Source organism: Artibeus jamaicensis, unplaced genomic scaffold, assembly GCF_021234435.1.
Source record: "Artibeus jamaicensis isolate MK-2021 breed Jamaican fruit bat unplaced genomic scaffold, CSHL_Jam_final contig_456, whole genome shotgun sequence".
Taxonomy (NCBI): domain Eukaryota; kingdom Metazoa; phylum Chordata; class Mammalia; order Chiroptera; family Phyllostomidae; genus Artibeus; species Artibeus jamaicensis.
In genome coordinates, this window is record NW_026521839.1 from 3,018,921 (window position 1) to 3,032,151 (window position 13,231).

General features: G+C 39.9%; 1 protein-coding gene across 7 annotated transcripts in view; it reads left to right on the plus strand.

Annotated features, from left to right (window-relative positions):
- Positions 1–13,231, plus strand: part of NR3C1 (nuclear receptor subfamily 3 group C member 1) — a 107,418-nt gene that overhangs the window by 62,518 nt on the left and 31,669 nt on the right. The gene's annotated exons all lie outside the window — the stretch shown is intronic.

The window sequence follows — 13,231 nt, forward strand, 5'->3', positions numbered from 1 at the left end:
AAGGACAGCTAGATCAGGAGTGGAAACATAGAAATGGAGATCACATGGAAGGTTAGCAACAGGGGAGTGGGAGGAGTTGAAGGGGGGAGAAGGTACAGAGAGTAAGTAGCATAGACGGTAGGTAGAAAATAGATAGGGGGGAGGGCAAGAACAGTATGGGAAATATAGAATCTAAAGAACTTGAGACACATGGTCATAAACTAAAGGGGGGAATGGTGGAGGAGGGGGTGTGCAGGGTGGAGGGGAATGAAGGGGGGAAATAGAACAACTGTAATGGCATAATCAATAAAATATATTTAAAAAATTTTAAAAAAGAGGGAGCAAGCACTCAGAATAAAACCAAACTCACCAAACTCTTAGGACCTAGAGAGACAAAAGTATAAATGAGAAACTCAGTAAAAGGCCTGGGATGTAATGGGAAAAACAACAACCCAGAAATAAGAGCAAAAAGAAAAAAAGATGGAAAACAGTAGTTTACAAGACCAGTCTAGGAGTTCCAGAATATAGACAATAGAATAATTGGAGTAGGGGAGGTAATAGCAGGATTACCTTACCCACTTCTTTTTTTTTTTTACCCGCTTCTTTTCCTACCTGTTTATCTTGTTTAGAATTTAAATTTCTTACTATGAAACAAAGCATACATAAAAATAAAAAATCCACGTAAATACAATTTCATGGATACTTGAGGCCTCTGGTATGACCTCCCAAGGTCATAGTCCCATCTTCCTTCCACTGCTGGAGGTGACTGCTGTCCTGACACCTACAATTATTATTTTCTTGCCTTTCTGACAACCTGCATATACACCCTTAAACAATAAAGCCTCGCTTGCATGTTTTTGAACTTACTAACAAGTAGACTGTCACTTTTTAGTCACTCTGCGCTGTACAATTCATCCATGTTTTTACATGATGCTGTAGTTGGTAGCTGTAGACTTGTGCCACTGTTTATACATCCTTTCCATTATTGTGAACATTTGAGTAGTTTCTACTTTGGGTTTACTACAAAAATGCTGCTGTCAGCATTTTTGTACATTTTATTGTACAGACATGTTAATTTCTTTGAGGATGTATCGAGTGATGGAGTTTGTGGGTCATAAAACGCTCTTGTTTTCATCTGTACTGGATTATGCCACACTCTCTTCCAGAGTAGTGCGCCATTTCAGCTCAGGTCCTTCATGTCAAACATTTAATTTTTGCCAGTCTGGTAGGTGTATGATGGTATTTCATGGTGATTTTAACTTGCATTTCCCTGATTACTTATGAAGCAGAATATCTTTTCATATATTTACTGGCCATTTGGAATTCCTACTTGGTAAATTATATAGAAGTTTGGGTTTTTTGTGTGTTTTTCTAGTGGGTTTTCTGTCCTTCTATTTGAAACTGAAATTTGTCTAAATGTGTAAACATTCTCAGAGCACAAGTGACCAGGGGCCTTCCTTTATGTTTTAGCCAGATTCCTTAATCATTTTGTCAGCTCACAAGTATTCTTTAGGAGATTCTTCAAAAATATTTTTTATGCAACATTTTTGTTTTTTTTATAGGCAAGTTGGCCCTCATTACCAGGCCTGCCACTTGTGTAAAGAGAAACCTATAAATATTCTTAAACAGACTATGCACTTATTTTGATCCCCGACATTTACCCCCAATTTCTGAGACTTTGGAAGTTCTGTCATAGTTAGTAAGTTGCTGCTCAGCTTTCCCCACTAACAACAGGCCCAGAAGCCCAAACCAGTGTAAAATGTTGCTGGTATTATCTCTTCTCTTCCCCTCTCCTGGGATTATTATGATATAATTGACAAAATATTGTTTCTCTTGTCTTTATTTTTAGAAGTTTGTGCCTTTAATGACAAGTGCTGCACCTTCATTTTCCTGGGTTCCAGAGGGAGCTGAAATAAAAGCATGTGTTAACCATATCTTTTAACCAGAACTATATTTGGCCAGTCATTTTAGTTTCAAGCTCACATGCACTTCAAACTGTAATGTGGCCAAAAGAAGTATTCTCACGTGAGCAAGAGGGCTCTGAATATCATAGGTGTATATACCATCAGACTTGAAATATTTTAAAATATGAATTAAAATTAGGGCTTTTTAGATAATGTCTTCAATAGATTGTGCTGAAATACTAAAAGATTCTTACAAATTGAGAAGACAAACACCCCAATAGAGAAATAGGCAATTTTCATCAGTTATCAACCAGGTGTGTTTTCTGTTGGGAGTGAAGATGAGTGGGGGGTGCATGCACCTCCTCTCCAGCAAGGGAGGGCGGACAGCGCAACAACACACGTGGAGGGCCCAGAACCCGCCCGCTGGCTCTCTTCGTCCATCCTTCTAGGAACTCGCATAATCAGAGGTGTCTGCAGGGGTCCCCGCACCCCTGGGGACAGACAGTGAAAAACGGACAAAATGGGGCAGCGGTAATGAGGGAGTGGCCAAGCCACAGCTCAATACTTGCACCACCAAAGAATGATGTAATAAAATAGTATTCGCATAGAATAGGAATTTTTCTCAAAATGTTAAGTGATGAACAACAAATGAACAGTGCTTAGTATGTAAAAAGCTGCACACAAAGCAGTCATATATAGTGTTAGCCCCCAAATAAACATATACAGTTTTTGTAAAGATTCAGGATAGATATAAAAGTGTTTACTGGTTTTCTCTAACAAAATTATGATAGCTTTATTTTCTAATTTAAACTTTTTGATGTTTTTCAAATTTTCTAAGTATTTTTATAATTTAAACAGTATCTTCCAATTTAGCTTTATTTGGCAAATTGAATATAAAAGAATAATGTTGGAGTAGACTGTGGACTAGATATAAAGAGAGAAACTATGAAAAAACTAGTTTGGGCTTTATGAACACAGTAATGAGTTTTCCTCAGTGTGGGGACATGTTCATGTTGAGTTTATAGCTGTGAGTTAAAAGGTAAGCGAAAAGCCTACCTTTCCCACTTCAGTAAAAAATGGGGCAGGCGTACCCCCAGAAGCGCCTCCACAGGCTGGCACTCGCCTGCCCTTAGTGTCCCTGTGTCGGTGCACAGGCAGGGCAGGCGGCAGATGGCCTCCTTTCCAAACAAGACCCTCAGGCCCCACTGTCCACTGAGGTGGCAAAAATGTGAGCACCCCATGTTTTCTGTTGTGTGTGTCTCCTTTAGTCGGAGTTTCTCATCTTCTCACCTTTGGGGTTTACACTACATTTCAGAAATCACAAAAAAGGATCCCTTTATAATAGTCTATATCCTTTTGCCCCCTTTTTCAGGAGCAGGCAGATTTCCTCCTCAAGCAAAACTTCAGCTAACTACCTCCATTGTAATTTTGAAAGACTCTCTCTTCCTCTTGCTTTGGGTATTCTTAATTATTATGTCTTGAGTGTTAAGGTCCAGTCTGTGTTTCTCACAGAAAGTGGTGGATAAAGAAAACACCAAATGAACACCTGGGTTCTCCAAACTTCCTTCGAGTCAGCCTGGGGTAGCCAGGCTCACGCACTGACCGCCCACCCGACAGGTCCTGGCGCACACTACACTGGTGTGAAAACTTGCCAGCTTTCAGTATTACTGGGGGAGAATCATTTCTCAGCAGTGAAACATTTAGTCCAGAGTTGTCAGATATTTATGCTACAAATTAATGACTTCTCCTTAAAAACATCAATTTTGTGATTCATGCTTTTGGCAAATGGAAGATGTTTTGTGTGCTGTTTTAAACAATGGTTGAAAATTTTGTCAATCATCGTTTTATTAGTTCCTTTTCTCCCCTGCCCCTCTCAGAACTTTATAATTTTTTGTTGCTGTGTTCAGCCATGTTGAATTGTGAAGTTTTTTAAGTGATTATTTTGTTGAAAGTAACAAGTCTAAAAAATACTTTGCTATTTTAAATCAAGAGCTTGATTTTCAGAAGCTTCCTTTCTCTTCAACTTTGGAGCAATAGCTGGACGGGAATGTCAGGTCTGTGCTGGTACTCAGCAGCTTCTGATTCCTGCCCACAAAACTCACTGCTTGTGTAAGAACTCAGTTCTAAAATTCTGATGGCTGACTGTTCACATTCTTACTCTTTTAAGGGAGGGATTAGGTTTACTTAAAATAATTTTTGCAATACTTTTGTGAAGATACAAACTTTGACAGAACTTTTAAGACAAGTTTGAGAGAATTGCAGTATTAGTTTTATTTTTAAATCTGCAAATTAGTTTAGAAGTAAAATTACTATTGATCATAAATAGTTATCAATTTCAGAGCCTCCAGATTGCAAATTTCCCACTGCAACAATAGTTACTATTTATTTGTCCTCCAAAGAGTGCTGCCTGTGCCCTGGAAATTTTTACATTCTGAAGAATATCCCCAAAAAACTTTAAAACAACTGTCACAGCATTATTTGCTTTTCACGTTTCTTTTCCATTCCCATATGGTTTCTAAAATGTTAGCAGATACCATGTTAGAAGAAACAGAAGTTACTTTTCTGTTGAATATTCGAGAGTGAATATTCTAAAATGACTGCAGTGCCCTGCCCGGGAGGCTGTGCTGCCTGGAGCATTGCCTCACACACTGAAAAGTTGCGGGTTCACTCCCCAGTCAGGGCATATATGGAGGCAGCCAAATGATGTTTTTCTCTCTCTCTTAAAAAAAAATCAATAAGCATATCCTCAGGTGAGGATTTTTAAAAAATGACCTGGAATAATCAACACTTACATGGACTGTGAAAAACAGAAGTGAAACTACATAATAGCTTATATTGCTTATCACTGTTATTTATGAAATGTTATTGAGAAGAGAGGGTATGTGGACAAGTATATTTAATATGTTAAATATATGTTATTTATATTTATACATATATGTAATGCCACAATACACATCTGGTATGTTTTGACTGGTAATTACTTATATACTTTACCAATGAATCGTACCAAAGTAACGAAATTACTGAATTTTAAAATAATTCACATTATTTTTAAAAAATATTGTCAGCCTTCTTGATATCTGGAGAATGCAGGTTAAATAGATAATAAATGGGTATTAGTTAAGACCATTAATTCTAGATCCATGATAACCGTTACTTTGGGCATCTGTTGACCTTAGTTTCTGTGAGATGGAGCTCTGATGTCCCATAGAAAGTATCACTATAATTTGCTCTAATTGAATCACACCAAGGCTAAGAGTCTGGGAGTTGAAGCCTGGGCTTTTGCCTGAGGGAAGGGAGGGAGTATGTGCCCTGCCAAGTTGAGGTTGGTTCTGAGGGTTTTGCTCCTTGCTTCATACTAATATAAATATAAATATAAATAATAAATAATAAAAACTTTTTTTATAGTACAAACATCTTTGTGGGGATTTGGGAATTGTGTAAGTCATGAGTGTGAAATATACATTAGTTTGTGAATCATTTAAAAATTCAGCCAAACGATACAGACTGTTGCACAATTTTAAGGGAACTGTGTTTACAACTTTGACCTGCTCTGGCAACCCTTACACAGACAGAAATCTTGCTTTGCAGACTGTGCTTGGAAGCAGGCACAGGGCATTTGCTGCCTCTCACTGTGTAGCACTGAGAATCAGATCTCAGTTCCACAGAGCAGAAGGCATCGTTCCTCAGCCTGAAGGCCTAGATGCACCTCATCCTCCCAGTTCTGCCACTGCACCACTGTAGGGAGGTGGAGCACTGGCTGAGAATGCTAATTTTGGTGTCAGAAAGAGCTGGGATTGAATTCTGACTTTGTTAGTTACTATGTTCCCTTAGACAAGTCAGCTTCTCTAAGTCTCAGTTTCCTCATTTGTAGGGCATTGACAGTAGTACCCCCTTCATAGGTTTGTGGAGAGAATTAAAGGGGATGATGTGCATAACGAAAGAGTTTGTGCAGTAGTGAGGTGATGCCTGCATTCTGGGTATAACCTCATAGATATCTAATCCACCATGTTAGCTACCTCAAATTCTTCTGCAGAATGGATGAAGATATTACCTATAAATACGTTCAATGAAATAACCTGTACTGGACACTACAAGATGCTGGGCTCTACCTAAAAGGAATATTTTTTTAAAATAAATTTATTTATTTTTTTTGAATTAATTATGCTGTTACAGTTGTTCTATTCCCCCCTTCATTCCCCTCCACCCTGCCCCCCAACCCCACCATTACCCCCCTTTAGTTTATGTCCATGTGTCTCAAGTCCTTTAGGTTCTATATTTCCCATACTATTCTTGCCCCCCCCCCATCTATTTTCTATCTACTGTCTATGCTACTTGTTTTCTGTACCTTCTCCCCCCGTCTCCTCCTCCCACTCCCCTGTTGCTAACCCTCCTTGAGATCTTCATTTCTATGTTTCCACTCCTGATCTAGCTGTCCTTTTAGTTTGCTTTCGTTTTAGGTGTGGTTGTTAATAACTGTGAGTTTGTTGTCCTTGCACTGTTCATGTTTCTTTAGCTTCTTTTTCTTAGATAAGTCCCTTTAACATTTCATATAATAAGGGCTTGGTGATGATGAACTCCTTGACTTTGGTCTTATCTGAGAAGCACCTTATCTGTCCTTCCATTCTAAATGAAAGTTTTGCTGGGTAGAGCAATCTTGGTTGTAGGTCTTTAGATTTCATGACTTGGAATATTTCTTTCCAGCCCCTTCTTGCCTGTAAGGTCTCTTTTGAGAAATCTGCTGACAGCCTGATGGGGACTCCTTTGTAGGTGATTGTCCCCTTACCTCTTGCTGCTTCCAGGATTCTTTCCTTCATTTTAATTTTGGCTAATGTAATTATGATATGCCTTGGTAGAAACATACATTGAAAGGTATTATAGGATCACCTGTGTAAAGTGATTGATGGCACTGATAAGGGAACCTAGAAGTTGTCTTGGTGGACACTGCAGTCACTTAATAGTTATTTGTAGGATACAGGGCCCCTAAGGCAATCACAGAAACGAAAATGGTTGCTGTAGAGGAGCGGAAGACATAGGATTAGAGAAAGAAGAACCAGGTTGTGGACCACAGTAGGCTTGTACTATACACAGTGGAGGAGCCCAGAGACTTCTGATCACGATGGACAAAAGGAGGTCTGGCGGCGTGGTGGGTGGAATGGGAAGAGAAGCAGCTGGAGGCTGCTCAGCATAACCCACTGTGGTGGCTAAGGCAAGAGAGGGCAGGCACACAAGACGATGGTGGCAGTGGGTGTGGACAGGAAGGAAAAGATACGTGGTGTTATAGGGAGTCAGAAATAGAACGTGGGGAAAGGGTTGGAGTCGGCAAACTCTGCTTCTCTAGGGTCGCTAAGTATAGTGAGAGGAATTCAGGTCCCTCTAAGAACTGAATAAGATATTTTAAAATGTTGTAGTTAAGGTGGAAATGAGTGGTGTTTTTGTTTTTGTTACCTTTATTTAAATATTTCATAGTAGTTATATTACAAATTACAGTAAATGGTCAAAATTCCAGAATTCATTCCATTAGGGAGAAACCGATGGCTGTGGAGTTGTTTTTGAACTTGTATCTTGCCTATATTAACTTTTTTGTTTTTTACGTCTTTTTATGACTTGATTTTCCTCATAAACCAATGTATTTGTAATTTTACTAGATTTTATTTTTAGGGAGTAGGAAAATGATATGTTACCTTCCCCCTTTTATGTTGGCTCAGCTGTGTGCTGCTCTGTAAGTGTCTGCATTTATAGTGAGTTTTTTATAAGGAGAAGGCAATAAGAGTGCCGTTTTCTCAGAGCTGTTCTTGCCTTCCTTGACGATGTCACATCCTGTATGTGCCAGCCAATCAGTACTCCTTCAGCTAATTCAGGGATAAATGGGCAGTCAAAAATACAGTCGCCTGGTATGTGCAGCTGAGTATTTACATTTTCCCTAATGAACAAAGATAAGAAAAATGCAGGTGATTTTAAATGTGTAAAAACCACTATTTATGGCTAGTGCTGGAGGAAAAAATAAAGTTAAATTACTGACTCAAGTTAATCACTAGACCCATATAATCCTGGTTTCAGCTCTGTTTTCCATCTCCTTTTGGACTTGTCTTGGATCAAATAGTAGTTAGGGCTACCTCCGTAGGGCAGCTGCTCCATTTTAAAGGTAGTTTAGAAGGTTTTTAAGTGTTTCTGGCCCTTGTTGAAATTTTCCCCCTCAACTTCATGTTGCTTACAGTTTTGTGGCGAGAGCTCCTCACTCTGACAGAACCTCACCAGCATTTGCAGCTGGATGACCCTGTGCTGTGGGGGACTGTCCTGTGCAGTCTGGGTGTTTAGCTGCACCCTGGGCCTCTTCTCACCAGATGCCAGTGGTACTTCCCCAGCTTTGAAAACCGAGACTGATTCCGCTCAATTCTAAATGTCCCTTGGCAGGTAAAACTGCTCCCAGCTGCTTTATAGTTTTGGGACAAAACTCTTAATCCAATGAGAATATACCTAATTCCATTTGTAGATGGCAGAAATTAATCCTGTTGTAGAAGCTTTATTTTCAGGATTTTTCCCCACGTTTGTTAATACTTGTTCTGTGAGGTGATGATATGCTTTTTGCTTTTTTTAATGGACTTATTGCATTTCATTAAAATCTGTCGATTAAATATGTTTACATTGAAGGGTAAGCCAACCACACCAATTGGGTTTGTAATAGTGTATCATCTCTGCTCTGTTCTCTTTGGGGGAAGCCTCTGACTTAGTAATAAGCAGCACTATCATTTTGCCAGGTACATTACAGCCCCCATTTAGAAATAGGACAGTTGAGATTTAGAGAGATTAAAAGGTCACCAAACTATCACCTTGTAGTTCGGTAATGAATTCTAGCCTACCTGACTTAGAGTCCTCACTATTCTTTATACTAGGAATTCGAAACATGTGGTCCTTGGACCCCCAGGGAGGCCACAGGGGCTTTTCAGAACTATTTTCATGATAATATACAGTTTCTATTTGCCTTGTTCACTTTATTGATATTTGCACGAGTGGCACAAAACAGTGATGACTAAAACTCCTGGCATCATAGTGTAGGTACAGTAGGCATTGTATTTGCTGCCATGCATTTATGGTTAAAAAAAAAAGCAAGCTACCAGTTTCTCTTAAGAATATCCTTGAGGAAGCAAAATAGAAATTGCGTTAAGTCTCTACCCTTGAACAGATGTCTTTTAAACACGCCTATCGGTGTGACAGAATGGAAGACGCAGAAAGCACGATTGCAGCCTGTAGCGTTCGACGACGGTCTCAGAGAAAGGCACACATACGACCAAGCTGTGAGCTAAACAAGCCACTTTTCTCATGGTGTACCCTGGCTAACCTGCAACTTTCTGCCTTGGTTACTTGACATGTTTTCTCAAAAGTGACTGAAGTCAGCCTACCATGTCAAGGAAGACAATTGGCAGTTGATAAAAATTAGAGCTTTCAAACAAACTTGAGAACTTTGGAAGACATAACTGCCACTGTGAGCTTAACAAGTGGGACACCTTTGCACTGGATAATGAGTTATGTCAACACTTGGAAGGGCTGCACAACTCAGGGAACACTAGTACAAAATCATGCGTGGGTAGGAGATCCCCTCACAGGGAGAAGATGGGCCAGTGGATTTGACGTGACAGAGTTGCAAAGAGTTCACTAGCATGGTTTCAGATTCCACATTGGCACACTAACCTTTACAAAACTGAATTGTTGAGTTTTGATATAATATCAAAAGAATATCTACAATTACCTAAACTTAACCTTCTAAAGGACCATTAACTTTTCCCTCACAGGGAAGGCTATTTATACAGTACTTCTCTTTTTCCCTAGGATACTCCAGAAGGAAAGGAGGAATTGGGGGAGGGAGAAAAAAGAAATTAATGGGGAGGATTGAAGAGAGATGTATTGTTTGATGATCACCAGGTGTGTGCCCAGTCCTTTATGTAAATGCGATGTCATATCATCCACACAAAAATTCCTAAAATGGCGCTAATAAGGAAACAGAGTCAGGCTGTCAGCTAGCCACTGCTGCACCATTGTCAGAACCCTGGAGTAAGGGTTTGAAACAATAGGTCTGTGTATGTAGTTGACTCTCTTCCTAGTAGTACTACGACACAAGGGGCAGCTAAAAAAATATTCTGCCACTCCTACATGGATCAGAGTTTAAAGGTTCATTACCATTTCAGTAACGTACATCATGCGTGACCTGACTTCCCTATAAGATACGACCTCTGTACCTCACAGTGCCTGGAACTCAGGCTCCAGGAAGCATGTGCTGAGCTAAAGGGTATAATTTGCCTGCACCTTTTACATGGTTCCCACGATGTGTGATTAATTAATCCATTGACTGTCCATCAGTGACCCTCCTTCCATCAGTTGCTCTTCATCAAGAGAATCAAATAGAAAAAGCCAACTTTATACGTGTTTTTTTTTCTCTTGTAAACTCAGTAGCCTCAGGAATAACTCGGCGCCCATTCTGAATGGGCAACAGCATTCAGGCGTTCACTGGAAACAGTCATTTTGTTCCCATGACTCCTCACTAAAAAGAAAGCACCCTGAGTGTAAGTCAGTCACCAACAGAACCTCAGCAGCTGCAGAATGTAATAGCCACTCTTATTGCAGTGTGCTGCATTTGCTGTCTTCCTGCCATGCGTCATTAAAAAATGGTGATTCCATATGGTTTTCCTTTGAGTTCTAACCATTTTCTTCTAGCCCAGCTCCTTTAGCAGTATCATAGGGTTGCATTTGCCGTTGAACCCCATTCTGCATTGATCCATTACTCCCAATGGTGTTCATTATAAGGCCATGATAGTCCTCATATTTGTGTGACAAAAACTGATTTTTCCCGGTCACCAATGTCTGTGGTATACTCGGCAGTCTTCCCCGTGCTCAGTTCTTATCTGATGTAGCCCAGAGTGACTGTGTGAAGGGGTGCTGGGTCCTTAGTTGTACTTCTATCAATCCATTTGTTCATTTAGTTTTAACTTTCTCTTCTGTCATCTGTTCAGTGGACTGATGCTCTTAATTTATAAGTGAGAATTTGGGAGTACTATTGTAGGTTTTAGAGTTAATACTATTTTCCACTTATATAATACTTATGTAATGCTTTTCATGAAATCTCCAGTTTTCTTGAAAGAGAAAGAGCTCTTTCTTGAAAGAGCTTACTCATGAGGAAACCAAGGAGTAGATACCAACCAAGGTCACACAGCTTTTCAGTGCAAGAGCTGGGACCTGAAGCATGTCAGTTTACAGGCTCTCTAATCAACCCCCAACTAGTGCATGACCTCGCCTAGAGCCTGTGGCGTCCTTTCCACTGGGTTGTCGAGAGGAAGGAGGAGATTCTATTCCTGAAAGCAGTTTAATACTATAAAGTACTACAAATGCTATTTAATTTTAAATACATACATACATATGAGAATTAGCACTACAAATCTTTAAATATTGCACTTATTTTCCATAAACTAAATATACGAACAACTGGCTGGTCCCTAAAAATAGATGTCAGATGACAGAGATCGGCTGAGCAGGAATAGGAGCATCTTCCCAACAGAAGCCAAGGAAGTTTTGCTTCCCTCACACATTGCTCCATTCACTCACTTCAAAGCCTTCCTGCTTCTCTGTAAAACCTGGGCCCAGCACAGCTCCTCTACATTGGTCACAGGCTCCATTCATCAGGAGTGGCTCACCTATAGCACAATTAGCTCCAGTTATTCTTTCATTGTAGGCTTTCAATATGTTCTCAGTCCCCTTTCCCAGATCTAGTAGGGAGTCACTGCCTTGTGATACGAAAGCATCCAGAAATTCTTCCTGAGAGTCTTCAGAGAGCAGCGTGAACCCCTGGGGCCTATTCCCAGAACTGGGATGGTGGGGATGCTGTCCTGTTAGCTAAGCCTCCTGGGCGGACGAGGGTTGGCTAGGCGTGGTAAACTTCATGTGAGGGCGGAATGTGAGGGGAGCTTTGGGGTTTAGTAACCTGGTTACTTTGAGTGACATTTATAAAACAAATTGTCATTCTATAATTACCTTTTAACTTTTATTCCTGAAACATAACAAAGATGTTACTTCACAAATGTAATTTCCAACCATGTTGATAGCCAAAACAAGTTTAGTTTACTCTGTGAATTTGAGTATATTTGTAATTGAGATTTAATACACTGAGTTGTAATTTAGTGAGCTCCATAGACATCCATAGTTTCTGCGACTTTAAGTGAAAGGATGAATCACAGAACAGCACTGAATAGCTACGTTATTTGAGGGCCTGCTGTACTGTTATTGGCCACAGCTGTAAAGGACGACAAAGGGACAGCTAACACCCAATTGAAGGGTCCTCCTCAAGTGCCACCATCTCTTTTAGCGAATAGGCAGAGTGTGAAAATTTTAGAAGTAATGGTGTTGCTTATGAACTTTCCTACATAGGTGTTAAATAACATCCTTTTTAATATGTATATTTCCAAAATCAGTAGATTGATACATTCACATTTTTGAAGAACACATAACCAGAGAAGGAATGTGTAGTCTCCAGAAACTCTTTTTAGAGACACTTTCTAGTTACGGAAAGGTACAAGGTCAGAGACTCTTTTGAGTTACACAGCAGTTTTGGTGCTAAAGTTAGCCTGTAAGATAAAGATTCCTCAGGAGAATACCGCATCGGAAACCATTGTATGGTCTATCATGAAGTGTTTCACTGTTAAGGAACACTATTTTGTTGGTGTATAAATAAATATATAAGCAAATGTGACAAAATGTTAAGAATGGTAAGTAAAGAGTATATATGCGTTGAACAAATCAGCTTTTCTGAGTGTTTAAAAATTGTCAAAACAAAAATTAGGAAAAGAATGTTTATGTTTAAACACTAGACCTGTACTCATGTGGTGAAAAGTCTGTAAAATGAGAAGCAAGACCTAGTAGAAGAAGCAGATTCCCATTTTCCATCTTTTCCCCAGGGCACAGCTCCGCCGAGTGGGGTGGACAGGATGGTCCTTGCTATCGAAAGCCTAGTGCTTATCCAGTCACACAGCAAGGCAGACGGGAAAGTCACACAGAGAAACCTTTCTGCCTCAGTCTCTTCCACATCATGAGAAACTGTGGTTTTGGCTAGGGTGACACTGGGGATGAGAGGTGTCAGACCAGACTCCCACTGTAAACAGCTTCAGCTCAAGCGGGGGGCATGAGGAGAATTGTGGTAAGATATGATTCAATTTATCAACATGCCCCCCAATATATTAAAATTAGGGGGAAAAGTTTTCCTAAGCAATTAAAGGGGTAGGAGGAATCTTTTGGGGGTGATCTCTCTCTTGATCGTGGTGTTAGTTATATATCTATTTAGCAAAACTCATCAATAGTGAGTGTTA